We start from the raw sequence: 26499 nt of genomic DNA, 5'->3' as shown, positions 1-26499 counted from the left end.
AGATTTTAACATTGGAATGGAATTTCATAAGGCAATTACAAAGAAACTATTCGCTCTAGTGGTGAAATTGAAACCAAGCAAGTTTCAAATAAGAGCCAGTCTCGGGTGAAAGTGGGAAATTTTCTTTTTCAATTCAAAGTGTTAGCATAACCAGGATCTCTCTTGCTCTCTAAAGGCTGTATGCTGGGGCCATTTGTAAGTGATGGTTTTAGGTGATGATATCAGGGGAGATGCAGCAATGTCCGATAAGTGGATTCATGGTACTGGAAGAACCATGATCTATATAGACAAGCAGGTTCAGGTGGCTGAATGGCCTCCCTGTTCTTATGTTGAAGCCAATTAAATCTATGTAAAAGACACCTGGATGTCTCTAACAGATACAATCCGATAGTAACTTTCTTTAATTGGCCGTCACCCTCGGAACAATCTTTATAGTTATCCTTAATTGACTTTTGCAGGACTGTCAACCCTCACTGTTGTTTGTTTCCTCATATCATTTAAAATAAATGTTTATGAGCAAAAGGAATTTCAAACTCAAAGGCAGAAACCCCACGACACTGCCCCATTGAAAACCAAGGGAACGTTTTTGCGCCAAAACAAATACTCAAATATTTTTGACATCTCTTCCCAGCATGCTGCATGTGAAGGCATGTGTTGTTCTCTACATTTCTTTAATTTTTTCTTTTGAGTTATGAAAGTCAAGTCAGATTGCTGTTTCCCAGCACTGTGTCTCACTGAAACTAGAGCCAGATCTGGAAACAAAGGCAGAGGGCAACACATCCCATCTGATCAAAACGTTCTGACGAAGGGTCACCAGACCCGAAACGTTAACTCTGTTTTTCCCTTCACAGATGTTGTCAAATCTGCTGAGCTTTTCCAGCAACTTTGTTTTTGTTCCTGATTCTCAGCATCTGCAGTTCTTTCCGTTTTGATCAATAATTAGATTGGCGCATTGGACATCCATGTGAGGCTCTCTCATTTGCACTCCCACCAATAAGACTTCAGTCCTACGAAACATCCCTGGAAAACGTGTGTTTAAGTGATACCCAGCACCTAGTAATAAAGTTCTTCTGATAAAACTCTAGGCTTAGCCTAGGTGTTTTCAGTTATTAGATGATGTTTCCACATACTGTCAATAATGTGAGCCTTTGTGTTAAACTTCACTTGTGAAAACTTCCCTTTTTCTAGATGGAAAACTGATAAAACAGGCAAATGAGACGCAAACTGACCCAACTCAACATGTATACTTCAACCTGGAGCACCAGTATGAACTTCCAGATATTATAGCTTGTCCTTCTGGGTTCTGAAAAGGACCTCTCATCTCCTCAAGAAATCTGTTGCTCATTTCTAGTCCCACTCTCCCATAGAAAGAGAGAGATGACTGGTGCTGAGCCTAAAGAGTTACCAAACCTCAGATGAAGGGTGAGGTTGAGAAGGTAGGACCTTCAACCAATGTGGGAACCAAGCCTGAGCTGTTGACGTCACTCAGCATCACAAGCTAGTCATCCAGGCTAACTGAGCTAAATCTAGAAATGAAAGGGAGAGAGGAGACTGAAAGAAAGTGAAGGATGAAAAGAAACAGCAATGTGAAAAGAACAGAGCCACATAGGTGAAAGACTGTGATTCACCCTGAGCCTGTTCAATGGAGTGTGGGAGCGGGCGTGGGTGGAGGATTCTGGTTTTCATTTTAAACATTGTGAGTTTAATAACGTGCAGAGCAAAGCCTTGTCTTTGGCCCAGGGAGTGATTCATGCTGTGGGGTGCTACAATGATGGCCCTCTGCTACAGGCTTCAGCTTCTGTAAGAATGGGAACAGACTGGGTGTAGGGTGTTTCTTCTTTTCCCAGAGAGTATCGCGCCTCTGGAATGTATTGCCAGCTGGTGTGGTTTGGGTGGAATCTTTCAGATTTTGAGTGGAATCTGGACAAATTCCCAACTGCACAAGACATTGCACCATACTTTAGAAACAGGAGTGGGTCACATGGTCATTCAACCCTGCACTGCCATGCAATATAATAAGACTTTGGTTCGGCCACATTTAGAGTACTGTGTACAGTTCTGGCCGCCACATTACCAAAAGGATGTGGATGCTTTGGAGAGGGTGCAGAGGAGGTTCACCAGGATGTTTCCTGGTATGGAGGGTGCTAGCTATGAAGAAAAATTGAGTAGATTAGGATTATTTTCATTAGAAAGACGGAGATTGAGGGGGGACCTGATTGAGGTCCATAACATCATGACGGGTACAGAAAAGGTGGATAGCAAGAAGCTTTTTCCCAGAGTGGGGGGCTCAATAAGTAGGGGGTCATGAGTTCAAAGTGAGAGGAGGAAATTTTAAGGGAGTTTTGCGAGGAAAGTTCTTTACACAGAAGGTGGTGGGTGCCTGGAATGCGTTGCCAGCGGAGCTGGTAGACACAGACACGTTAGCGTCTTTTAAGATATATTTGGACAGGTACATGGATGGGCAGGGAGCAAATGGACACAGACCCTTAGCAAATAGATGACAGGGTTAGACAGAGGATCTCGATCGGCGCAGGCTTGGAGGACCGAAGGGCCTGTTCCTGTGCTGTAATTTTCTTTGTTCTTTGTTCTATAATTATGACTGAGCTTCTCGGATTGCACGTTCCTGTCCACTCCCCATTCCTTTGATTTCCCTGAGCGACCAACAATCCATCTGACCCTGCCATAAATACACTTGATGATGGAACACCCTGAATCCTGTAGGGGAATAAATTCTAAAGATACACAAGCCTTTTGAGACAAGTAATTTCTCTTCATCTCAGCCTTAAATGATCAGATTTTTATCCTAAAACTGTTGCCCCATGCTCTGGATTACCGAGTCTGGTGAAACAAGCTGTCAGCATCTATTCTGCCACATTTCTTGAAGATTGTGTACATTTTAATGGGTATCACCACATCCTTCTAAGCTTCCTAGCGCATAAGTCTAGTTGACTCAGCCTCTCATCCTATAGAGGGAAATGTGTTTGGGACCATAAGACATAAAAACAGTTGGAGGTTATTCAAAGTCTACTTTCCCATTTACTTTCCTTTCTTTTCCCCGTAAGCTTTGATTCCCTTACAGATTTAAAAAAATCTGTCTCTCTCAGTCTTGAATATACTTAATGATCCAGATGCAAAAGCCCAATGGGGTAACGGATCCCACAGAGCCACTACCTTCCGAGAAAAGGAATTCCTCCTTGTCTCCGTCTGAAATGGGCAAACCCTTATTCTGATTTTATGTCCCCTGGTCCTGAGCTCTCCCACAAGGGGAAACAATATCTCTGCATCCACCCTGACAAGTCCCATGAGAATCTTGTCTGGTTGTCCTTGTGTTTTTATTGATCATAATTAAGCATGAACTCCTGGTTTGGGTTTGGTTGCCATGTTTTCTTCTGCCGTTTTGCCTCACCTTGAACTCACATGGTAATGGGAGGGGAGTCCCAGGGATATAGAGGGAGGATGTCTCACCAGGGCTCTCACCATCCTGGCATAAGCCACAACCTGATAGAGCTGCCAGTGTTTTGGTTCCATACTGCTGGTTTTGTCCATCTCATTATTCTGTGTTTTCAAAGTTCACGCAAGTGGCAGCAACTGAAAAGCGTGAACACTTGATGTTCCAACCCTTCCTTCAGGCAGACAAAGTCCTGCCCATAGCAACATTTACCTGGCTACAGTCAATGAATGTAACACAGTGCAGGGACAAAATCTGGGCCCCTTGTTGGTATGTTTATCACATCAGATGGTGCACATACCCACTAAGCAATGGATGAAGATGAAAAGAAAATTGGGTAAGCAACGTAAATACAATAATAGATGAACAGTTCCCAACCAAATTCCTGGGCATCTGGTCACTTGCCACTTTAACTCTACACTCTGACTTTTCTGTCCTCAGCCTATCACATGGTTCCAATGAAGCTCAACAGTAGCTCCAGGAAGAGAAAATCATCTTCCTGTCAATGGAGTGTAAGTTTGCAACGCAGGAGGTAGGGCACCATTAAAAATAGCTGCCGTGATCCATTTCTATAATCAGTGACATTCAAGATGTCTCATTAGCTGAAAAAGTACAAAGAACTACTTCTTAGGAAAGGTCTGAACAGGGAACTTATGTTGAACCGAACCTAGTGTAGGAAGCACTTACCTTCACTTTCACACATGCTTTTTCAACTGACTACTCTGCTGTGGGACAGCATTACTTGTTAGAAGGTCATTTTCAGGAACGATTTATAAGGATGTTACCAGGACTAGAGGGTTTGAGTTGAAAAGAGATGCTGAATAAGCTGGGACTTTTTTTCTCTGGAGTGTATGAGGTTGAAGGGTGGCCTTATTAAGGTTTATAAAATCATGAGGGTTGCAATAAGGCGAACAGCAAAAGTTTTTTTCCCTAGGGTATAGGAGTTCAAAACTAGAGGGTATATTTTTAAGGCAAGAAGAGAAAGATTTGAAAAGGACCTGGGGGCAACCTTTTCACACAAAGAATGGTTTATATGTGGAATGAACTGCCAGGGAAGTGGTAGATGCAGGTACAATTATAACGTTTAAAAGACACTGGACAGGTTTAGAAGGAAAGGGGCCAAGTGCAGGCAAATGAAAAAAGTTTAGTTTGGGAAACTTGGTTGTCATGGACAAGTGGAACCAAAGGGTCTGTATCCCTGCTGAAAGACTATATAGCTGTATGACATTTGGCTTCCACTTTTGCTCTAAAAAATCTTTAAATTCATGCAATGTCTACTGAGCAGTCTGATCCTGCCAGTTATCCAGCTAGATTAGTTTAGATGTCCAAATGTCACATTCTGATTTGAAAGTGACTGTTCAGCATCAGAATGGCCACTACAGCCACAATCAGGGCTGTTCTGCCCTTGATATTAAAACAGCTATTTTTTCAGCGTTTGTTTTGAAAATAAGGAGAGGGAGGGAAGTGGTTAGATGTTGAATTGTCACCATCCTGAAATAATATGAAGACATAATTTGGGCAATCACCAGGTGCTGTTCCAAATATAGGCACTCCCTGGGTTGTGAACAGGTTTCGTTGGTAAGTCTGTTTGCAAGTTGATGTGTGCACAAGTCAGAACACAGTGCATGACCATATAAAGCAGCCATTCGTAAGTATAGAAAATGTTCATATGCTGGGTCTTTAAAATTGTTCCGCTGTATGGAATAGCATTCGTCAGTGTGAATGTTCATAAGCCAGATGTTTGTCAGTTGGGGACCCCCTATAGTTACATGCAGACACAGTACAGCCTTGAGGAGTGGCGAGCGGCATAAATGCAGTGCTCTCTTCAAGGCACCTTTCAGACTTTTGGCCTAATAATTCAAATACGCAACTTTATATCTAATCCAACACTCATGTTTCCCCGAACAGTGGGTGTTGTTCCCTGTTTCTGCTCTAATAATTTAACTTCCGGCCCCAACTTTTGCTCCTCTACCAACTTGTTTTCTGTCTTTCACCATCACCCCTTTTGTCATTTATTCTATCCTTATCTTCCATCCTCACAACATTCCTCTCTCCCTGTCTCTCTACTTGCCAATAATATGTAAAACCTCTAACTCCTTCCCATCCTGATGAAACGGCATCAAACAGAAACATGAACATTATCTTCCCTCCCCGAGACTCTGAATGTTTGCAGCATTTTCTCTTTTAATTACAGACTCCAACACCTACAGTATTTTATTTCAGCAATGTTTCAACGACTGCTGAGATAACAAGGTCTAGAGCTGGATGAGCACAGCAGGCCAAGCAGCATCAGTGGAGCAGGAAGGCTGATGTTTTGGGCCTAGATCCTTCTTCAGAAGAAGGGCCTAGGCCCGAAACGTCAGCCTTCCTGCTCCACTGATGCTGCTTGGCCTGCGGTGTTCATCCAGCTCTACTCCTTGTTATCTTAGATTCTCCAGCATCTGCAGTTCCTACTATCTCTGAAACAATTTTAACCCCTCTTTCAACAACTGTTCATTGTTCTAACAAGTTGGAACTGCCTGGAATTATCCTTCTCTGTCCTAGAATGACCGAGTGAGATCCATTATGTTCAGTTTCAGGTTATGAGCTTGTTTTGATAATTGAAGGGAAGGTGGAAGAGGGAAGAAAGACACTGTTTCAATAATATTTTCTTCATCCCAAGTAAACTGTTCCACAGCCAATGAGCTACTGTTGAAATGTTAGTGTGGAGGTTTCTTTACGAGACTCATTTTTGCTCAGCCCCATGGATTATAAAAATACCTTAAAGCTAATGAGGTACTGCAAATGAATAGTCACCATTGAAATGTGGAAAATGCAGCACACAATTTGAGCACAGCAAGATCTCACAATTAACAATATTATAGTGATCAGATTTTGCTGAGATGTTGGTTAGAAAAGAAAGAGGAATTATATTTACATAGTGTTTTTCAAGGTCACCAGGTATCTCGGTGTGTTTTTCAGCCACTGTACTACTTTTGAGGTGTAGTCACTGCTGTACTTCCGGAAACATGGCAGCCAGTTTGCTCATAGCAAAGGCTCACACACTGAAATGCGATATTGACCAGATCATGGCTCTGCTACATCAAAATCCTGGAATTGCCTCCCAACCAGAATTACGTGTGTACTTAACACCATGGTATGCAGCTGTTCAAGAAGGAAGCTCACCACCACCTTCTCAAGGGTAACTAGGGATGGAAAATAAATGCCAGCCCAGCCAGCGACGCCCACTTCCACAAGTGAATAAAATATATCTATCTTTTGTGATGATGACCAGGACTTCCAGGGGAGGCGATGGCCCAGTGGTTTTATCACTGGCCTGTCAATCCAGAGGCCCAGGCAACATTTTTGTGGGGACCGGGGTTCAAATGGTGCAATTTGAATTCAATAAGCATCTGGAATTAAGAATTTAATGATGACTGTGAATCCATTGTTGATTGTTGGAAAAAACCCATCTGGCCCACTAATGCCCTTAGGGAAGGAAACTGCCATCCTTACTTGGTCTGAGATAATAAAATGTGAGGCTGGATGAACACAGCAGGCCCAGCAGCATCTCAGGAGCACAAAAGCTGACGTTTTGGGCCTAGACCCTTCATCTAGACCCTTCACTCTGATGAAGGGTCTAGGCCCGAAACGTCAGCTTTTGTGCTCCTGAGATGCTGCTGGGCCTGCTGTGTTCATCCAGCCTCACATTTTATTATCTCGGATTCTCCAGCATCTGCAGTTCCCATTATCACTTACTTGGTCTGGCCTACACGTGACTCTAGACCCACAGCGATGTGGTTGCCCTCTGGGCAACTAGGCAGGCACAATAAATGCTGCCTAACCAGCAACACCTTCATACCGTGAATGAATAAAGGAAAAAAAAATTAGTATGGCTGAGGACCAGAGCAACAGAGTTTTGTTTGAACTCAGGGTTATGAGGGGTGGAAAACAGATAGGTGCAGGGACAGGAAGAGAGGAGGCTGCGAAAGGATTGAGACACGCAAAGAGAGTGAGTAAAGAAATGGCAAATGGAATAATTTTGGGAAAGTGTGGAATTTATGCACTTAGATGGGAATAACAGAAGCATAGACTATTTTCTAAAAGGGCAAAGGCTTCAAAATCTGAAGTACAAAGGAGCTTGGAAGTCTTAGCTAAGGTTAAGTCTCTTAAGGTTAACATATAGGTTCAGGTGACACTTAGGAAGGAAAATGCAATGATAGCATTCATATCAAGAGGGCTCGAATACAAGAGCAGAAATGTTACTGCTGAGGATGTATAAGGCTCTGATCAGACCGTATTTAGGATATTGTGAGCAGTTTTGGGCCCCACATCTAGGGTAGGAAGTGCTGGTGATGGAGGGAGTCCAGAGGAGGTTTGCAAGAACGATCCGAGGGATAAAGGACTTGTCATATGACGAGCAGTTGAGGACTCCGTACTCAATGGAGTTCAGAAGGATAAGGGGGATCTCATCGAAACTTAGAGAATACTGAGAGGCCTGGATAGAGTGGACGTGGAGAAAATGTTTCCAGTAGTAGGAGAGACTATGACCCAAGGGGACAGCCTCAGAGTGAAGACAAACCGTTTTATCTGAGATGAAGATAAAGTTCTTCAGCCAGAAGGTGGTGAATCTGTGGAAGTCATTGCTGCAGAAGGCTGTGGAGGCCAAGTCAATGAATGTATTTAAGACTGAGATAGACAGGTTCTTGATTGGCAAGGGGATCCACAGTTACTGGGAGAAGGCAGGACAGTAAGGTTTAGAATTGCATCCTTTGTGATCAAATGGTGGAGCAGAGCAACAGGCTGAATGGCCTAATTCTGTTCGAATATCTTACCATTGAAGACCAGAGGGTGCTTGGGAGGTCATCAGAGTAGTCAAGTATGAATGTAACAGAATTCAGCCTGAGTGTTTCTGCAGCAGATGAGTTCTGATGAAGGGTCTAGGCCTGAAACATCAGTCTTCCTGCTCCTAAGATGCTGCTTGGCCTGCTGTGTTCATCCAGCTCTACACCTCGTTATCTCGGATTCTCTAGCATCTGCAGTTCCTATTACCTCTGAGGTAGAAGTGAAGTTGGCCAATGTCACAAGGACAGAAGAAGCCAGTTCTAGAACATTGTGGTCAGATGTAAATGTTCATCACCAGTTATATGCATATCCTGTTGAGCGCTGATGAAGCTGGTTCCCAGCTGCTAGCTTTAGACAGGTTTTAACTAGTTTTTGGCCTGTTTACGAAGAGTAGGCTTGAATTTTAACATGCAGATTGATTGTGTTGAAAAAAGGAAGAAAGACTTACATTTATGTAACACCTTTCACAATTTTGGAGTAATGCCAAGCAGATTTAAAGTGATGTTACCTTTGAAGTGTAGTCCTCATGTGTCTTCAGTTGTGGGAATCATGGCAGCTACATATTACACAGTAAGATCCCACAGACGAACGATCTTACAAAGATCAACTGACTGAGTTTTCTGGTGCTGATTGTGGGCTAAAACGGACACCTGCTGATAGAAGTGCAAAGGAATTCAACAAAATCAGGCTGCAGGATTTTGAATGCCAACTCAAGTCAGATTCACTTAGACATCTTCCCCCACCAACTCCCCCCCGCAAACAGAACTTCATAGTGTGGGACTTAAACCTTCTGCTTCACACCTGGAAATGTTTCCTACAGAGCCACAGTTAATGTCACTGGTTAAGTAATGACAGAAATTGCTGGGACTGGTCTCTGGAGCAGGTCAGGAAGGATAAAGGGTAGGTGACATTCTATTTTTAAAAAACGGATTTTAAAAATGTTTCTTGACATGCATTGTGAAATAATTGCGTAGGTTTAATTGAGATTTAGAAATACATCCATCTGTACTATCAAAAATACATCTTGTGGAAAATTACCAACTAAAAATTGGAAAAATGAGTTTTGTTTGATACTTGATTTCTGTCTGGAATTATAGAAATGTGGTAAAAGGAAAGGCAACAAACATAAGTTTTGTGTATGAAAGAGAGAAAAGAGCATATAGTGTGTGAATTTACTGGAATTTTGGCTTGTTTAGTCATAAAGCAGAGGGAGAGTTGAGCTGATACTGGGGCAGCTGCTGTAAGCAGCATTCTGTGCTGAAGCAAGAGAGACAGAAATAAACTCCAGTATACCACTGACACAAACAGAAGGAGAAACTTGAAAGGCTCACGCTTCTTTTTAAAAAAAAAGACCTGTGATGACTAAAACACAAATCAGAATGGATGTTTATCGTGTGACGTTTATCTGCGGTGAGGCGGCTCTTAGAAAAGCAGGCTGAGGAGAACTTAAAGCAACCACTTCTGCTCCAGTTAAAATATACCAGCAGAAGATCAGCATTTAGCTCAAGTGACGTATATTTTGGTGAGTAATGCGAATTCTTTGATTGAATACCATTAAAGGGTAGGATGATTTCCTGGCATTTAGAATCATTTTAAAGCCAGCAAACATTAACTTTCCTCTCTGTGCGTTTGTGTGTGTGTGTGTGTGTGTGTGTGTGCATTTAACCCACTGTTTATTTAACTACTGCTTACAGGAAGCCTATTTTAAAAGATTTACAGCTTGTTTTTCTATTTCATAGACTAACTGTCTCAAATGGTTGGTGTTTCTTTCTCTTCAAGTGTCCCTTAAACCAAATACATATTTATCAGCTTGACTCCGTTGATAATGTTCCTGCCTTCTGAGTTCAAATACATCTTAAAATGTACATCCACAATCTACACTCAAAAGGGGAGGTAGTAGAGAACAGATCCTGTTTCTGGAATAATCCCCAATGTCAGGATAATGTTAAATAGAATGAAATCTGGGTCTGCAATTAAAAGCTAGTCTGATAGGGATTGTGTACCAATTAAATATATTTTAAAAATCATGTTCACTAACATTTTTTAGGGTAGGAAATCTGCCATCCTTACGTGGTCTGGCCTACATGTGACTCCAGACTCCACAGTCTCTTAACTGCCCTCTGAAATTGGCTAGCAAGCCACTCAGTTTAAGGGCAATTATGGATGGGCAATAAATACTAGTGTTGACAGGGAAGACCACATCTCATTAAATAATTGTTTAAAATATAGACCGCTACTTTGAGGTAGTACTGAGGGAATGTTGTACTGTAAGAGGTAAAGTCCATCATATCAATGTTAAACTAATCCTCGCATCTGACTTGTTCTAAAAATATAGAAGATCTAAGCTGATAGATCAGGGTATTCCTATGGTGCTGCCCTGTGTAAACTTAAATTAAAGCATGCCTCAATCTCTTAGAATTATTCCCAGATTAATAACAACATGCAGTTATTTTTATTTTAATGGATCAGGACCAGCATTTGCTGTCCATTCCGAATTGTCCCTGAACTAATTGGTTTGGAAGGCCTTTCCAGAGTGCAACCACATAGCTCTGGGTCTGGAGTCACAAGCAGGCCAGACCAGCTGAGGGCTTTCTTCCTGAAGGGATCCAAACTAATCTTTACATAATAAATCAATGGTGGTTATATGGTCAGCAACACTGAGACCAGTATTGTATTCCAACTGTTGTAAATGGAACTTGAACCCATAACCCTACAGCATGGAACTACTCTCTAATTTACTAACATTACTACCAAAACATCCTTCTCCCTGGCAGAATTCATTAGCCAAATGACAAAACGGTGAGTCCTGACACAACGTGATAGAGCACTCCAATGACTCTTTGTTCAATATATAAACGATTGTTGCTATTCAGACGAAAAAAATCAAGATAATTCACTTCCTGATTTTTAGTTATCCTTTCAGTCATTAATTGATCAAGCTTAGCACTGAATTAGGAAGAGACTTTATCTCAAAGGCTGTTCATAAGGCTTTAGATCAGGTCTGGAGGAGATTTACGAAGATGTTGCCTGGATGAGACATTTCAATTTGGTGGAAGGGTTTGAATCATTAGAACATTAGAATCATTTCGGGCAGCTCGGTGGCTCAGTGGTTAGCACTGCAGCCTCACAGCGCCAGGGGCCCGGGTTCGATCCCGCCTCGGGCGACTGTCTGTGAGGAGTTTGCACATTCTCCCCGTGTCTGTGTGGGTTTCCTCCGGGTGCTCCGGTTTCCTCCCACAGTCCAAAGATGTGCAGATTAGGTGGACTAAATTGCTAAATTGCCCGTAGTGTTCAGGGGTGTGTGGGTTATAGGGGGATGGGTCTGGGTGGGATGCTTCAAGGGGCGGTGTGGACTTGTTGGGCCAAAGGACCTGTTTCCACACTGTAGGGAATCTAATCTAATCTAATCTAGTGGTATTAAATCACTGAACTGCTAATCCATGGGATGAGGTAATGTTCTGGGGATCTAGGTTCGAATCCTGCAATGATGGAAATTGAATTCATAAAAATTTCTGGAATTAAGAGCCTAATGATGACCATGAAACATTTTGTCAGGAAAATTCCATCTGATTCAGTAATGTCCTTTAGTGAAGGATACTGTTATCCTTAGCTGCTCTGTCCTCCACGCGACTCCAGACCACAGCAATGTGGTTAACTCTTAACTGCCCTCCTGGCTACTAGGGATGAGAAATAAATGCTGGCCAGCCAGCGATGTCTTCAACCTGTGAATTCATTGAAAAAAAATCTTCTGCTAAAGAACACGCATTGTTGTTTCACCAGACGTTTGATATGATTGACATACTCACTATCAATAGGAGAGCATCACACCCACTAATAGAATAGATCTTGGAACAATAGAAATAGAGGGCATTTGGTCCTTCATGTCTGTGCTGACCCCTTGAAAAAATAGCCATGCTCAGTTCCACACTCCTGTTCTTTATCTATAAGCCTGTATGTTCGTCAAGTACAAGTCCTTTTTCAAAATGACTCATTGAAGCTGAAATATTGTAACAAGGTCAGTCAGCTGGACATCATAGAAATGAGTTCTGTAATTGGGGCTGTTAATCTGGCGCAATCAGGGAGCTCTGGCTGAAAATAAAAGGTTGCGTGTCACAAGAATTGTTCATCTGTAAACAAAGGGTGACTTGGTGATGGGATACCGGCTTTTGTGGAGTTATTACAGAAGCAGCTTATGCCACCTTTTTAGACAATTCTCTAAATAGCAACAGGTTCTGCACCTCTGTCCTTGCAATCGTTAGCTGCTGATTTCAGACCCACTAAAGAGGGAATAATTTACACTATTGAAATCTATCAGCGTCTCAAGAATTGCTGTTAAGCCACCTTTTAACCACTTCTGCTCTGAGGTAAATCGTTCTAATGATTCAAACCCTTCCACCAAATTGAAATGTCTCATCCAGGCAACATCTTCGTAAATCTCCTCCAGACCTGATTTAAAGCCTTATGAACAGCCTTTGAGATAAAACCTCTTCCTAATTCAGTGCTAAGCTTGATCAATTAATGACTGAAAGGATAATTAAAAATCAGGAAGTGAATTATCTTGATTTTTTTCGTCTGAATAGCAACAATCGTTTATATAGTGCCCTTCAGATGACCAAACAAGCCAGAAGGAGCAGTGTGAAACCAAAGGGGAGTAGAGAAAACGCTAGGTGAAATCACCAATGGCATGTTTTCAGGGATGGATGCAAAGTGAACAGAGATTTCAGGATAACACAGCGGGCCAGGCAGCATCAGAGGAGCAGGAAAGTTGACGTAATGGGTCGGGACCCTTCTTCAGAAAAGGAAGAAGGATCTCGTCCTGACACAGTAGCTTTCCTGCTCCTCTGATGCTGCCTTACCTGCTGTGTTCCTTCAGCTCCACACTGTGTTGTCTCTGACCCCAGCATCTGCAGTTCTTGCTATCTCCAAGAGATTTCAGGGAGATTTCTACAATGTCTGTTCATGACGTCTGGAGATTTTGAACCTGATAATCAAATAGATGAAGGGAAAACATACATTAGACCAGAGCTGGTAGAGTGAAGCATGCATTATCAGAATGAAGTACATAAGAAATTGGAGCAGAAGTAGGTCATATGTCCTTTCGTACCTATTCTATCATTCAGTAGATCAAGAATGATTGGACTGTGCTCTTAGCCCACTTTCCTGCCTGTCTCCTGTCAAGAGTTAAAATTGCAGGTCTCGTTAAGGCTTAAATAGTCCAGCTCCAGATCTGTTTGATATATGGTGAAGCTCATTGGGTTTTGGTATGTAAGAACTGAATCTTCTGGGTAGGGAAAGGGCACAGACAGAAAAGACAGAAACTGATGTTTGCACTAAACTATAAATTTACAATAAAACCGTTGCTAATCTTTGAAAGTTTTTTGCTGCCAATTCAACTTCTACAAATTGGTAGTCTGAATCATCTCTCATCGTTCTCAATTCCCTTTCAGAGCAGAAATCTGTCTAACTTAGCCTCAACCATATTCAAAGGACTGGAGAGAATCATAACAATTAAGATTGTTTGAGACTGTGAATTTCAGGACAGTAACAAGGATTATAAATTCAATGCACAAGGATTTAGGGATTTAGATGAGGTCAGAGGTGGATGGGAGATAGGTATCTAAGACCTTGGGTAGAAGATGGTAGGAATTGAAAGATTTGGCTGCATGGGAAATTACATTAAGCTGTCAATTTCACTCAACACATATTTCAACAGAACTAACCCATAGCGTTGAAAATAGGAATGAAATGTTTGAATTAAACAACATTACTCCAGTAGGGAGCAACAATATAACTAAATTGTTTTGGGGACATTTTCTTTACTTAAAAAAAGTAATGATGACAGTCAGTATCCTGGAGATAAAAGTCTTTGAACAGCCGCATTAATAAAAGTAAGAGTGGGCAAGAGAGAACATTCATCTCAATGCCCAACACTGTCCATTAGTGTGGTCACCTCTGTAGACTACCTTTCATGTTGTATGGCTGTGATGAGTAATGGCTTTAAAAAGACCAAAGCTTAGTTACATAGTCTTTTTCTTCAGTCTGTTTTAAAAGAGTTTTTTGCTTTTGCTAAGGCTTAATAAGGAAGTATGAAGATGACACCCTGGGACCCAACTTTATCTTCTTTTATCCCCAAAATTTAACTAATTAAATCTGCAATAGAATTAAGGCATCTCATTAACAGGCTTGAAAGTTGTTTAGGATAATGCTTTGGATATATATTGAGTGTCGATAAAATGAACTGCCTGCTGAAATCACAAACACTTTGTCTAAATTTTGTCCTGTCTGCGCCTCCATTATTTGTTGAAACTGCCTCCAGTGAAGCAGAGAGCAGTCTACGTATGCCACAGACATTGCATAACTGGCAAGCCAAGGGTTTTGGGAACTCACCCTCATATCTGACTACCTTGTTGCAGGATTGGAACCATTTCTGGAAGTAAGGCTGAGTCAGCCAATAGACAATCTAGGATAAACCTCATTTTTTAAACCAAAAGGTATGGTGAAAATGAAGAATTTGCTAACGGCCATTGGTAAAAGTGCATTTCAGGCGAAGTTAAATAAGAACTTTAAAGAGAAAGACAAGCTGATAGAGTGAGATGAAGTGTGGTGGGAGGAGGCTAGTATAAAACAAACACTAGTTGGCTCAGTTGAACACATTTTCTGGTTAAAAGATGTTTCCCCTCAATTGCTAGTTGAATTTAATTGTGATCATCTGGGATTTATGTTTCCTACTTTTGGTGCCACAGTCCAGCAGGAAGGAGAAGTGAGAATAGAACTGGAAAGAGACAGAAAAGCAACAAGTAATGCAAATGATTTGCCTGCAATCCCTGCAAACTGAAATATCTGGGATTCGAACGTGTCCAGGCTCATTTGAAATGAAGGAGTTAGCTTGTTGTGGCTTGACCGAAACCTAACAATTGCCAGCCACTTTATTGAATAGGTACCTACCTTCTTTCTTGTAAGATGTTTTGCGAAAGATTGGCTTGGTTCACTGGATTGACTGAAATGCCAGCAACCAAAACATATTTTTCAACACACAGCAGCCCGGTGTTATTGGCATGATGTACAGTGAAAGCCAGAATTTAAATATTACCATTCACACTAAAATCACACAGTGGACCAATTAGTTCTTACTGGTTGACTGTTTTGGATATGGAGAAGAGCAATGATAGATCTGAAAAAGGTAAACAGATTCAAGTATTCATGAGACTAAGCTATGACCGCTTAACCTACAACCTTTAGTTAATTAATTGTATGTTATTCACAAAGATCTTCTCTAATATCTGAAATAGTGACACAATTCATTTAACCCCCTCCCAATTACATTAGTGACATATTTATGTCACTACATATAGATTTTTCTGTGATGGATATAACTTGACAGGCTAGGAAATCCTTGAGCCCTGTAGAAGCTGGGAAATCTGAATCAAAGGAGAAAATGTTGGATTTGCACAATAGGTCCTGCAATGCCAATGGAATTCAAATAGAGTTAGTGTCTCAAGTCAATGAGTACTCATCAAAACTTTCCTTTCCCACAATTGTTTCAGAGTAAGGAAGGTTACTGAACCTTAAAATCACAAAGTGTGGACTTGAGAAAAGATAACAGGGAGAGGTTCAAAGTTAGCCGCTCTTTCTAAAGGATGTGAGTTTGCTCGCTGAGCGGGAAGGTTAGTTTTCAGACGTTTGGTCACTTTTTTTTAATTTGACAAAATATACTTTATTCATAAGATGTACAAAAAAAAAACATATTTACACACCTACCCAGTCATGCAAGCCGCTCCGGGTTACCCAGGGGCTACATACACCAACTAAAGGAAAAAAAAACAAAGAAGAAAAAAAAAAGCAAAGAAAATACCCAGCAGTCATCTCCCCGCACAGTCCCCGTTGGCCCCCTGACCAGTTGGGGAAGGAACCAGCTGGGCCCAGTTACCAGATAGGGCCTTTTTTTTTTAGAGATAATGGGAACTGCAGATGCTGGAGATTCCAAGATAATAAAATGTGAGGCTGGATGAACACAGCAGGCCAAGCAGCATCTCAGGAGCACAAAAGCTGACGTTTCGGGCCTAGACCCTTCATCAGAGAGGGGGATGGGGGGAGGGAACTGGAATAAATAGGGAGAGAGGGGGAGGCGGACCGAAGATGGAGAGTTAAGAAGATAGGTGGAGAGAGTGTAGGTGGGGAGGTAGGGAGGGGATAGGTCAGTCCAGGGAAGACGGACAGGTCAAGGAGGTGGGATGAGGTTAGTAGGTAGCTGGGGGTGCGGCTTGGGGTGGGAGGAAGGGATGGGTGAGAGGAAGAACCGGTTAGGGAGGCCGAGACAGGTTGGACTGGTTTTGGGATGCAGTGGGTGGGGGGGGGGGGGGAAAGAGCTGGGCTGGTTGTGTGGTGCAGTGGGGGGAGGGGATGAACTGGGCTGGTTTAGGGATGCAGTAGGGGAAGGGGAGATTTTGAAACTGGTGAAGTCCACATTGATACCATATGGCTGCAGGGTTCCCAGGCGGAATATGAGTTGCTGTTCCTGCAACCTTCGGGTGGCATCATTGTGGCAGTGCAGGAGGCCCATGATGGACATGTCATCAAGAGAATGGGAGGGGGAGTGGAAATGGTTTGCGACTGGGAGGTGCAGTTGTTTGTTGCGAACTGAGCGGAGGTGTTCTGCAAAGCGGTCCCCAAGCCTCCGCTTGGTTTCCCCAATGTAGAAGAAGCCGCACCGGGTACAGTGGATGCAGTATACCACATTGGCAGATGTGCAGGTGAACCTCTGCTTAATGTGGAATGTCATCTTGGGGCCTGGGATGGGGGTGAGGGAGGAGGTGTGGGGACAAGTGTAGCATTTCCTGCGGTTGCAGGGGAAGGTGCCGGGTGTGGCTGGACGAGGGGGTTCATACGGTGGTCTTTCCCCACCGTGCCTTGGCGGCGGCTGCCCCAATCTTTAGCGCGTCCCTCAGCACGTAGTCCTGGACCTTGGAGTGCGCCAATCTGCAACACTCGGTCAAGGTCAGTTCTTTCAGCTGGCAGACCAGCAAGTTGCGGGCAGACCAAAGAGCGTCTTTCACCGCATTGATGGTCCTCCAGGCGCAGTTGATGTTGGTCTCGGTGTGCGTCCCAGGAAACAGCCCGCAGAGCACGGAGTCCCGCGTCACGGAGCTGGTTGGGACGAACCTCGACAAACACCACTGCATCCCCTTCCAGACCTCCTGCGCATAGGCACACTCCAGAAGGAGGTGATCGACAGTCTCGTCCCCCCTGCAGCCGCCTCGAGGGCAGCGTGTGGTGGCACAGAGATTCCGGGCATGCATAAAGGATCTCACTGGCAGAGCCCCTCTCACCACCAGCCAAGCAATGTCCTTGTGCTTGTTTGAAAGTTCTGGCGATGAGGCATTCTGCCAAACGACTTTGGCAGTCTGCGTGGGGAACCACACGACGGGATCCACCCTCTCCTTTTCCCGAAGGGTCCCGAGGATACTACGTGCTGACCACTGCCTGACGGCCTTGTGGTCAAAGGTGTATCCTTTCAAAAATTTCTCCACGAAGGACAGGTGGTACGGAACGGTCTAACTACTCGGAGCGTTCCGCGACAACGAGGCCAGGCCCATCCTTCGCAACACCGGAGACAGGTAGAACCTCAGTAAGTAGTGACACTTGGTGTTTGCGTACTGAGGATCTACGCACAGCTTGATGCAGCCGCACACAAAAGGTAGCGGTCAGGGCGAGGGTGGCATTCGGTATGTCCTTTCCCCCCATATTCCAGGCCTTTGTACATGGTGTCCCTGCGGATCCGGTCCATCCTCGAGCCCCAAATGAAGTGGAAGATGGCCCGGGTGACTGCAGCGGCGCAGGTCCAGGGAATAGGCCAAGTCTGCGCCACATACAACTGTACCGAAAGCCCCTCGCACCTGACAACCAGGTTCTTACCCGCGATGGAGGGGGACCGGAGCGTCCACCTGCCCAGCTTCTGCTTCAATTTGGTGATACGCTCCTCCCAAGTCTTAGTGCACGCCCCAGCTCCACCAAACCAAACACCCAACACCTTCAGGTAGTCTGTCCTGACAGTGAAGGGGATGAAGGAGCGGTCATCCCAGTTCCCGAAGAACATGACCTCGCTCTTACCCCTATTGACTTTGGCACCCGAGGCCAGTTCAAACTGGCCGCAGATGTCCAATAGTCTACTCACCGACCAACGATCGGTGCAGAAGACGGCGACATCGTCCATGTACAGGGAGGTCTTGACCTGAAGGCCTCTGCCGCCTGGGATAGTCACGCCCTTCAGGCTCACGTCCTTCCTGATGGATGTGGCGAAGGGCTCCACACGGCACACGAACAAGGCAGGAGAGAGCGGGCAGCCCTGCCTGACTCCAGATCTGACAGGAAAACTGTCTGATTCCCACCCGTTGATCGAGACTGCGCTAACGATGTTGGCGTAGAGCAGCCGGATCCAATTACGGATGCCCTCCCCGAACCCCAATTTGGAGAGGACGTCCCTCATGTAAGCATGAGAGACCCTGTCGAAGGCCTTCTCCTGGTCCAGGCTGACGAGGCAGGTGTCCACCCGCCTGTCCTGTACGTAGGCGATCGTATCCCTGATGAGCGCGAGGCTCTCAGCGATCTTCCTGCCTGGCACAGCACAGGTTTGGTCAGGGGGAATCACCGACTCCAGGACAGCCCTGACCCGGTTGGCTATGACCTTGGCCAGGATTTTGTAGTCCGCGTTCAATAGTGAAATGGGACACCAATTCTTAATTTCTTCCCTCTCCCCCTTCCTCTTGTAAATGAGGGTGATGATGCCCTTCCTCATGGACTTGCACATTTCCCCTGCCCGAAGCGCACTATCGTACACCTCCAGCAGGTCCTGGCCGACCAGGTCCCACAGAGCGGAATACAGCTCGACCGGTAAGCCGTCGCTTCCGGGAGTCCTATTCCTCTGCAAGGACATGAGGGCTCTGGCCAGCTCGTCCAGGGATATCGGCTGGTCCAGCCACTCCCTCGTGCCGTCGTCTAAGACCTCCGTGATAGACGACAGGAACGACTCAGAAGCCGTGCTGTCCGTGGGCTTCGTGTCGTACAGTCCGGCATAGAAGGATCTGCTGATCCTCAAAATGTCGGGCCAAGACGACATCACCGAGCCCTTTTCTGGAGTCGTGACAGCTTTCCCCACCTCTCTCTTGCCTTCTGAACACCCATGAGGACAAAGAACCTCTTGATGTTCTCCTTCACCATCTCCCACCAGTTGCCCAGAGACTCAAAGAGGGGTTTCACGGTTCTCCAATCGACGTTCTCTGGGGTCAACTGAGTCGTGTTGAGCTTCCACGTCCCCTTGCCGGCCGGCTGGTCGTCCTGTAAGTGACAGTCGGCCAGCAGGAGGCAGTGGTCAGAGAAGAACACCAGCTCGACGCCGGTGGACCTGACTGAGAACGTCCATGACACAAACAGGAAGTCTATCCTTGAGCGGATAGACCCGTCTGGCCGCGACCAGGTGTACCTCCGCTGAGCAACAGTCATTATCCCCCGACCAGATGGAAGGCCCACAGGTCCAGGTGCCGGACCATTTCCCGTACCTGCCGAGGTGCGGTATCCCGCACTCCTGCAGAAACAGGAGGTCCGTCTTGATGGTGGTTAGGTAGGCCAACGTGGACACACATCTTGCAGTTGACATGACGCTGCGCACATTGATGCTCGCAACTCGTACCCCCATTGTGGGCAGTGACCGCAGTACCCTCCCCAAGTCCAAGGTCTAGCCCCTCCATCTGTCCCTTCATGCCCATTGCCCGGTCTAACTGCTGGACGCTCTCCGGGCTGAGGAAACCGTCTGTGTTGCCTTCTGGGTAGCATCCCCCCGTCGGGGGTGCGGACGCAGGAGGGTCCGGCTCTGGGTCAGGCTGGAGACGCGCTGTTTCCTCCTTCCCGCCTGGAAGTTCCGGGCGGCCCTCCAGTGCCCCAGCGGCACTTGACTGGGTGTCGGAGTGAGCCTCAGGACGCCTCCCGTCACCTGGAAGCGTGGTGCTGCTTTCCTTCTCCCTCGAGACCTTTAACTTCTGCTTTGGGCGGGCCCCCTCCGAATCCCCCTCGTCAGAGGAGCTCTTATAGCCCCCCTGTAGCTGCCTCTTCCCGCCTGATGGTTGCGGTTCCTGGGCCCGTCGACGCACCTTCCTCCTCGCTTTCTGGACCGTCGACCACTCCCCTGGGTCGTCTGTCGCCGCCTCCATTGGCTCCGGGTTGTCGGGGGGGATCGGAGCCTGCAGGGGCGCTTTGCTGGCCTCGGGCCCATCCTGCGGGGCTGGGCCCTCCTGCACGGCCTGGCCCTCCTGCACATTAGTGGGGTCCTTGCTGGGCCCTGGTGCCTTCCTCTCCTCCAGGGGGGCTGGCCCCGCATTTCCCCTGCCGGCGACCTGGGCGTAGGTGGTACCCCGCCGCGGGCATGCCCTATAGAAGTGGCCCGCTTCCCCGCAAAGGTTGCAGCTTCTCTCTTGTGGGCAATTCTTTGCAAGGTGTCCCTCCTCCCTGCAGTTCCTGCAGATGGTGGCTTTGCAGTCGGCCGCCACGTGACCTGACCCACCACAGGCATGGCAGACTTTCGGTTGCCCTGCGTAGGCCAGGTAGCCTTTGCTCCCGCCGATCGCGAAGCTGGACGGTGGGTGTATGACGTTCCCGTCCGCGCCCATCCTCAGCGTCACCTTGACCTGCCTCTTACTGGTCCAGATGCCAAAGGGGTCCATGATGTCAGTTAGGTCCCCTTCCACCTTCACGTACCTTCCAAGGAAGGTCAGGACATCAACTGCTGGCACATCCGGGTTGTACAGGTGTACAGTCACCAGACGGCTCCTCTGCGCTGGCATCACAAACAGCGGGACAGCGGTCAATACAGAGAGGGGGCCCTCACCTCCTTTCTCCTTGAAAACCTCCAGGAAGCGCTCGCAAAGCTTGGTACTCCTGAAGGTCACATCGTAAAAACCTCCTCCAGGGACATCCTGCAGGCAGGAAATGGCCGCAGCAGCGAACCCGCAACAGTCCGACAGGACTCTCTTCACAAAGAGGGTGCGGTCCACAGGTGCACCTTCATCCACCTTCTTCACGGAAACACAGATGGTGTTCCTGACCCCCGGACCTGGGGCACGAGCACTTGCCGCAACCATCGTTGCAGGTTGGCTGCTCCCCTGAACCAGCGTTAGGCCGAAACCAGTATTAAGATCCACTGGTCGCAAGGGTGCGCAGCCAACCCGACGACTTCCTTTCACCTCCAACACAGCACTCTCCACCTCTCAGTCCACAAGAGAGTGGGTCATAATTTGTTCCAGATGTAAGCAGGTTCACTGAGCTTGAAGGTTTGTTCCCAGATGTTTCATCACCATTCTAGGTAACATCAACAGTGAACCTCCGACAAAGCGCTGGTGTTATGTCCCGCTTTCTATTTATATGTTTAGGTTTCCTTGGGTTGGTGATGTCATTTCCTGTGTTGGTGATGTCATTTCCTGTTCTTTTTCTCAGAGGATGGTAGATTGGATCCAAATCAATGTGTTTGTTGATGGAGTTCCGGTTGGAATGCCATGCCTCTAGGAATTCTCGTGCGTGTCTCTGTTTGGCTTGTCCTAGGATGGATGTGTTGTCCCAATCAAAGTGGTGTCCTTCCTCATCTGTCTGTAAGGATACAAGTGATAGTGGGTCATGTCGTTTTGTGGCTAGTTGATGTTCATGTATCCTGGTGGCTAGCTTTCTGCCAGTTTGTCCAATTAGTGTTTCACTACACTACACTGAGAAAAAGAACAGGAAATGACATCACCAGTGTAGGAAATGACATCACCAACCCAAGGAAACCTCAACATTTAAATAGAAAGCAGGACATAACACCAGTGCTTCACTTGAGGCTCACTGTTGATGTTACTTAGAATGGTGACGAAACATCTGGGAACAAACCTTCAAGCTCAGTGAACCAGCGAACATCTGGAACAAAATAAAGACCCACTCTCTTGTGGACCGAGAGGAGGAGAGCGCTGTGTTGGAGGTGAAAGGAAGACGTCGCGTTGGCTGTGCACCCTTGCGACTGGTGGATCTTAATGCTGGCTTCGGCCTAACGCTGGTTCAGGGGAGCAGCCAACCTGTAACGATGGCTGCGGCAAGTGCTCATGCCCCAGGTCAGGGGGTCTGGAACACCATCCGTGTTTCCGTAAAGAAGGTGGATGAAGGTGCACCTGTGGACCGCACCTTCTTCGTGAAGAGGGTCCTGTTGGGCTGTTGCGGGTTCGCTGCTGCGGACATTTACTGCCTGCAGGATTTCCCCGGAGGAGGTTTTTACGATGTGACCTTCCGGAGTGCCAAGCTTTGCGAGCGCTTCATGGAGGTTTTCAAGGAGAAAGGAGGTGAGGGCCCCCTCTCTGTATTGACCGCTGTCCCACTGTTTGTGATGCCAGCGCAGAGGAGCCGTATGGTGACTGTACACATGTACAACCCGCATGTGCCAGCAGTTGATGTCCTGACCTTCCTTGGAAGGTACGTAAAGGTGGAAGGGGACCTAACTGACATCATGGACCCCTTTGGCATCTAGACCAGTAAGAGGCGGGTCAAGGTGATGCTGAGGATGGGTGCGGACGGGAACGTCGTACACCCACCGTCCAGCTTCACGATCGGCAGGAGCAAGGGCTACCTGACCTATGCAGGGCAACCGAAAGTCTGCCATGCCTGTGGTAGGTCAGGTCACGTGGCGGCCGACTGCAAAGCCACCATCTGCAGGAACTGCAGGGAGGAGGGACACCTTGCAAAGGATTGCCCACAAGAGAAAAGCTGCAACCTTTGCGGGGAAGCGGGCCACCTCTATAGGGCATGCCCGCAGCGGGGGACCAGCTATGCCCAGGTTACCGGCAGGGACAATGCGGGGCCAGCGCCCCCCTGGAGGAGAGGAAGGCTCCAGGGCCCAGCAAGGACCCCACTAATGTGCAGGAGGGCCAGGTCGTGCAGGAGGGCCCATCCCCGCAGGATGGGCCCGAGGCCAGCAAAGCGCCCCTGCAGGCTCCGCTCCCCCCCCCCAACAACCCGGAGTTGATGGAGGCGGCGACAGACGACCCAGAGGAGTGGACGACGGTCCGGAAAGCGAGGAGGAAGGTGCGTCGACATGCCCAGGAAGCGCAACCATCAGGCAGGAAGAGGCAGCTACAGGGGGGCTATAAGAGCTCCTCTGACGAGGGGGATTTGGAGAGGGCCCGCCCAAAGCAGAAGTTAAAGATCTCGAGGGAGAAGGAAAGCAGCACCCCGCTTCCAGGTGATGGGAGGTGTCCTGAGGCTCCCTCCGACACCCAGTCAAGTGCCGCTGGGGCACTGGAGGGCCCCCCGGAACTTCCAGGCGGGAAGGAGGAAACAGCGCGTCCCCAGCCTGACCCAGAGCCGGACCCTCCTGCGTCCGCACCCCCGACGGGGGGATGCCACCCGGAAGGCAGCACGGACGGTTTCCTCAGCCCGGAGAGCGTCCAGCAGTTAGACCGGGCAATGGGCATGAAGGGACAGATGGAGGGGCTGGACCTTGGACTTGGGGAGGGTACTGCGGTCACTGCCCACAAATGGGGGTACGGGTTGTGAGCATTAATGTGCGCAGCGTCAAGTCCACCGCAAGATGTGTGCCCACGTTGGCCTACCTGACCACCATCGAGGCGGACCTCCTGTTTCCGCAGGAGTGCGGGATACCGCACCTCGGCAGGTACGGGAAATGGTCCGGCGCCTAGACCTGTGGGCCTTCGGTCTGGTCGGGGGGTAACGACTGTTGCTCCTCGGGCCTGGCTATTCTGCTGCGGGGGCGCGATTTCACCATCTCTCAAGTTCAGGAGGTGGTGGGGGGCGCCTCCTAGTGGCTGACGTCACCTACAGGAACGCGCCTCTGAGGCTGATCAACATGTACGCCCCAGCGGTACGGAGTGAGCGGTTGGCCGTCCTGCAGCGGCTTCCACCCCTGCTGGCTACGTCCAGGCCGGTCATCCCAGGCGGAGACTTCAACTGCATCATTGATGCAGATGGAAGATCCGGCGTGGGGACAGTGGGTGGGGGGAGTCAACTGGACGTCACGTCCAGATTCCTGATGGGCACGGCGAAGGACACCAAGCTGCTCGATGTCTGCAGCACCCTTGCAGACGGAGCGCAGCAGAGGTACACCTGGTCGCAGCCAGACGGGTCTATCCGCTCAAGGATAGACTTCCTGTTTGTGTCACGGGCGTTCTCGGTCAGGTCCACCGGCATCGAGCTGGTGTTCTTCTCTGACCACTGCCTCCTGCTGGCCGACTGTCATTTACAGGACGACCAGCCGGCCGGCAAGGGGATGTGGAAGCTCAACACGACTCTGTTGACCCCAGAGAACGTCGAGGAGCTTAAGAGGGAGTACGCCGGTTGGAGAACCGTGAAACCCCTCTTTGAGTCTCCGGGCGACTGGTGGGAGACGGTGAAGGAGAACATCAAGAGGTTCTTTGACATCAAGGGTGTTCGGAAGGCAAGAGAGAGGCGGGGAAAGCTGTCGCGACTCCAGAAAAGGGTGCAGAACCTGCTCCTTCTGCAGTTGCTGGGGGTCGATGTCACAGAGGACTTCCACGAGGTGAGGGGCCAGCAAGCCTCGCTCTTTGCCGCGGAGGCCTCAAGGATAATCTTCCGGTCCAGAGTCCGCTCCGTGGAGCAGGACGAGACGTGCTCGCGTTTCTTCTTTCAGAAGGAGCATGAAGAGAGCTCTGTGCTTAGCCGGCTGAAGGGGGACGACGGCTCGGTGACGTCGTCTTGGCCCAACATTTTGAGGATCACCAGATCCTTCTATGCCGGACTGTACGACATGAAGCCCACGGACAGCACGGCCTCTGAGTCGTTCCTGTCGTCTATCACGAAGGTCTTAGACGACGGCATGAGGGAGTGGCTGGACCGGCCATATCCCTGCACGAGCTGACCAGAGCCCTCATGTCCTTGCAGAGGAATAGGACTCCCGGAAGCGACGGCTTACTGGACGAGCTGTATTCTGCTCTGTGGGACCTGGTCGGCCAGGACCTGCTGGAGGTGTATGATAGTGCGCTTCGGGCAGGGGAAATGTACAAGTCCATGAGGAAGGGCATCATCGCCCTCATTTACAAGAGGAAGGGGGAGAGGGAAGAAATTAAGAATTAGCGTCCCATTTCACTATTGAACGCGGACTACAAAATCCTGGCCAAGGTCATAGCCAACCGGGTCAGATCTGTCCTGGAGTCGGTGATTCCCCCTGACCAAACCTGTGCTGTGCCGGGCAGGAAGATCGCTGAGAGCCTCGCGCTCATCAGGGATACGATCGCCTACGTACAGGACAGGCGGGTGGACACCTGCCTCATCAGCCTGGACCAGGAGAAGGCCTTCGACAGGGTCTCTCATGCTTACATGAGGGACGTCCTCTCCAAATTGGGGTTCAGGGAGGGCATCCGCAATTGGATCTGGCTGCTCTACGCCAACATCGTTAGCGCAGTCTCGATCAACGGGTGTGAATCAGACAGTTTTCCTGTTAGATCTGGAGTCAGGCAGGGCTGCCCGCTCTCTCCTGCCTTGTTCGTGTGCTGTGTGGAGCCCTTCGCTGCCTCCCTCAGGAAGGACGTGAGCCTGAAGGGCGTGACTATCCCAGGCAGCGGAGACCTTCAGGTCAAGACCTCCCTGTACGTGGACGATGTCGCCGTCTTCTGCACCGATCGTCGGTCGGTGAGTGGATTATTGGACATCTGCGGCCAGTTTGAACTGGCCTCGGGTGCCAAAGTCAATAGGGGTAAGAGCGAGGTCATGTTCTTCGGAAACTGGGACGACCGCTCCTTCATCCCCTTCACCGTCCGGACAGACTACCTGAAGGTGCTGGGTGTTTGGTTTGGTGGAGCTGGAGCGTGCACTAAGACTTGGAGGAGCGTATCCCCAAATTGAAGCAGAAGCTGGGCAGGTGGACGCTCCGGTCCCTCTCCATCGCGGGTAAGAACCTGGTTGTCAGGTGCGAGGGGCTTTCGCTACTGTTGTATGTGGCGCAGGCCTGGCCTATATCCTGGACATGCGCTGCTGCGGTCACCCAGGCCATCTTCCACTTCATTTGGGGGTCGAGGTTGGACCAGGTCCGCAGGGACACCATGTAAAAAGACCTGGGAAATGGAAGAAAGGGCGTACCGAACGCCACCCTCGCCCTGACGGCTACCTTTGTGTGCGGCTGCATCAAGCTGTGCACAGATCCTCAGTACGCAAACACCAAGTGTCACTACTTACTGAGGTTCTACCTGTCC

The 26499-nt window shown here is 48.0% G+C and overlaps 1 protein-coding gene across 1 annotated transcript in view; it reads left to right on the top strand.

Annotated features, from left to right (window-relative positions):
* Positions 1 to 9715: 9715 nt before the first annotated feature.
* The window catches only part of smad3b (SMAD family member 3b), a 135583-nt gene continuing 118799 nt past the window's right edge, over positions 9716 to 26499 (top strand). Inside the window, exon 1 of the mRNA XM_059639320.1 lies at positions 9716 to 9794. The gene's annotated coding sequence lies outside the window, so the exon portion shown is untranslated. The remainder of the gene's footprint in view (positions 9795 to 26499) is intronic.

Source organism: Stegostoma tigrinum, chromosome 33, assembly GCF_030684315.1.
Source record: "Stegostoma tigrinum isolate sSteTig4 chromosome 33, sSteTig4.hap1, whole genome shotgun sequence".
In the NCBI taxonomy this organism is placed as follows: domain Eukaryota; kingdom Metazoa; phylum Chordata; class Chondrichthyes; order Orectolobiformes; family Stegostomatidae; genus Stegostoma; species Stegostoma tigrinum.
The sequence above is the reverse complement of the archived record's forward strand: the minus strand, read 5'-3'. Positions and strand labels throughout refer to the sequence as shown.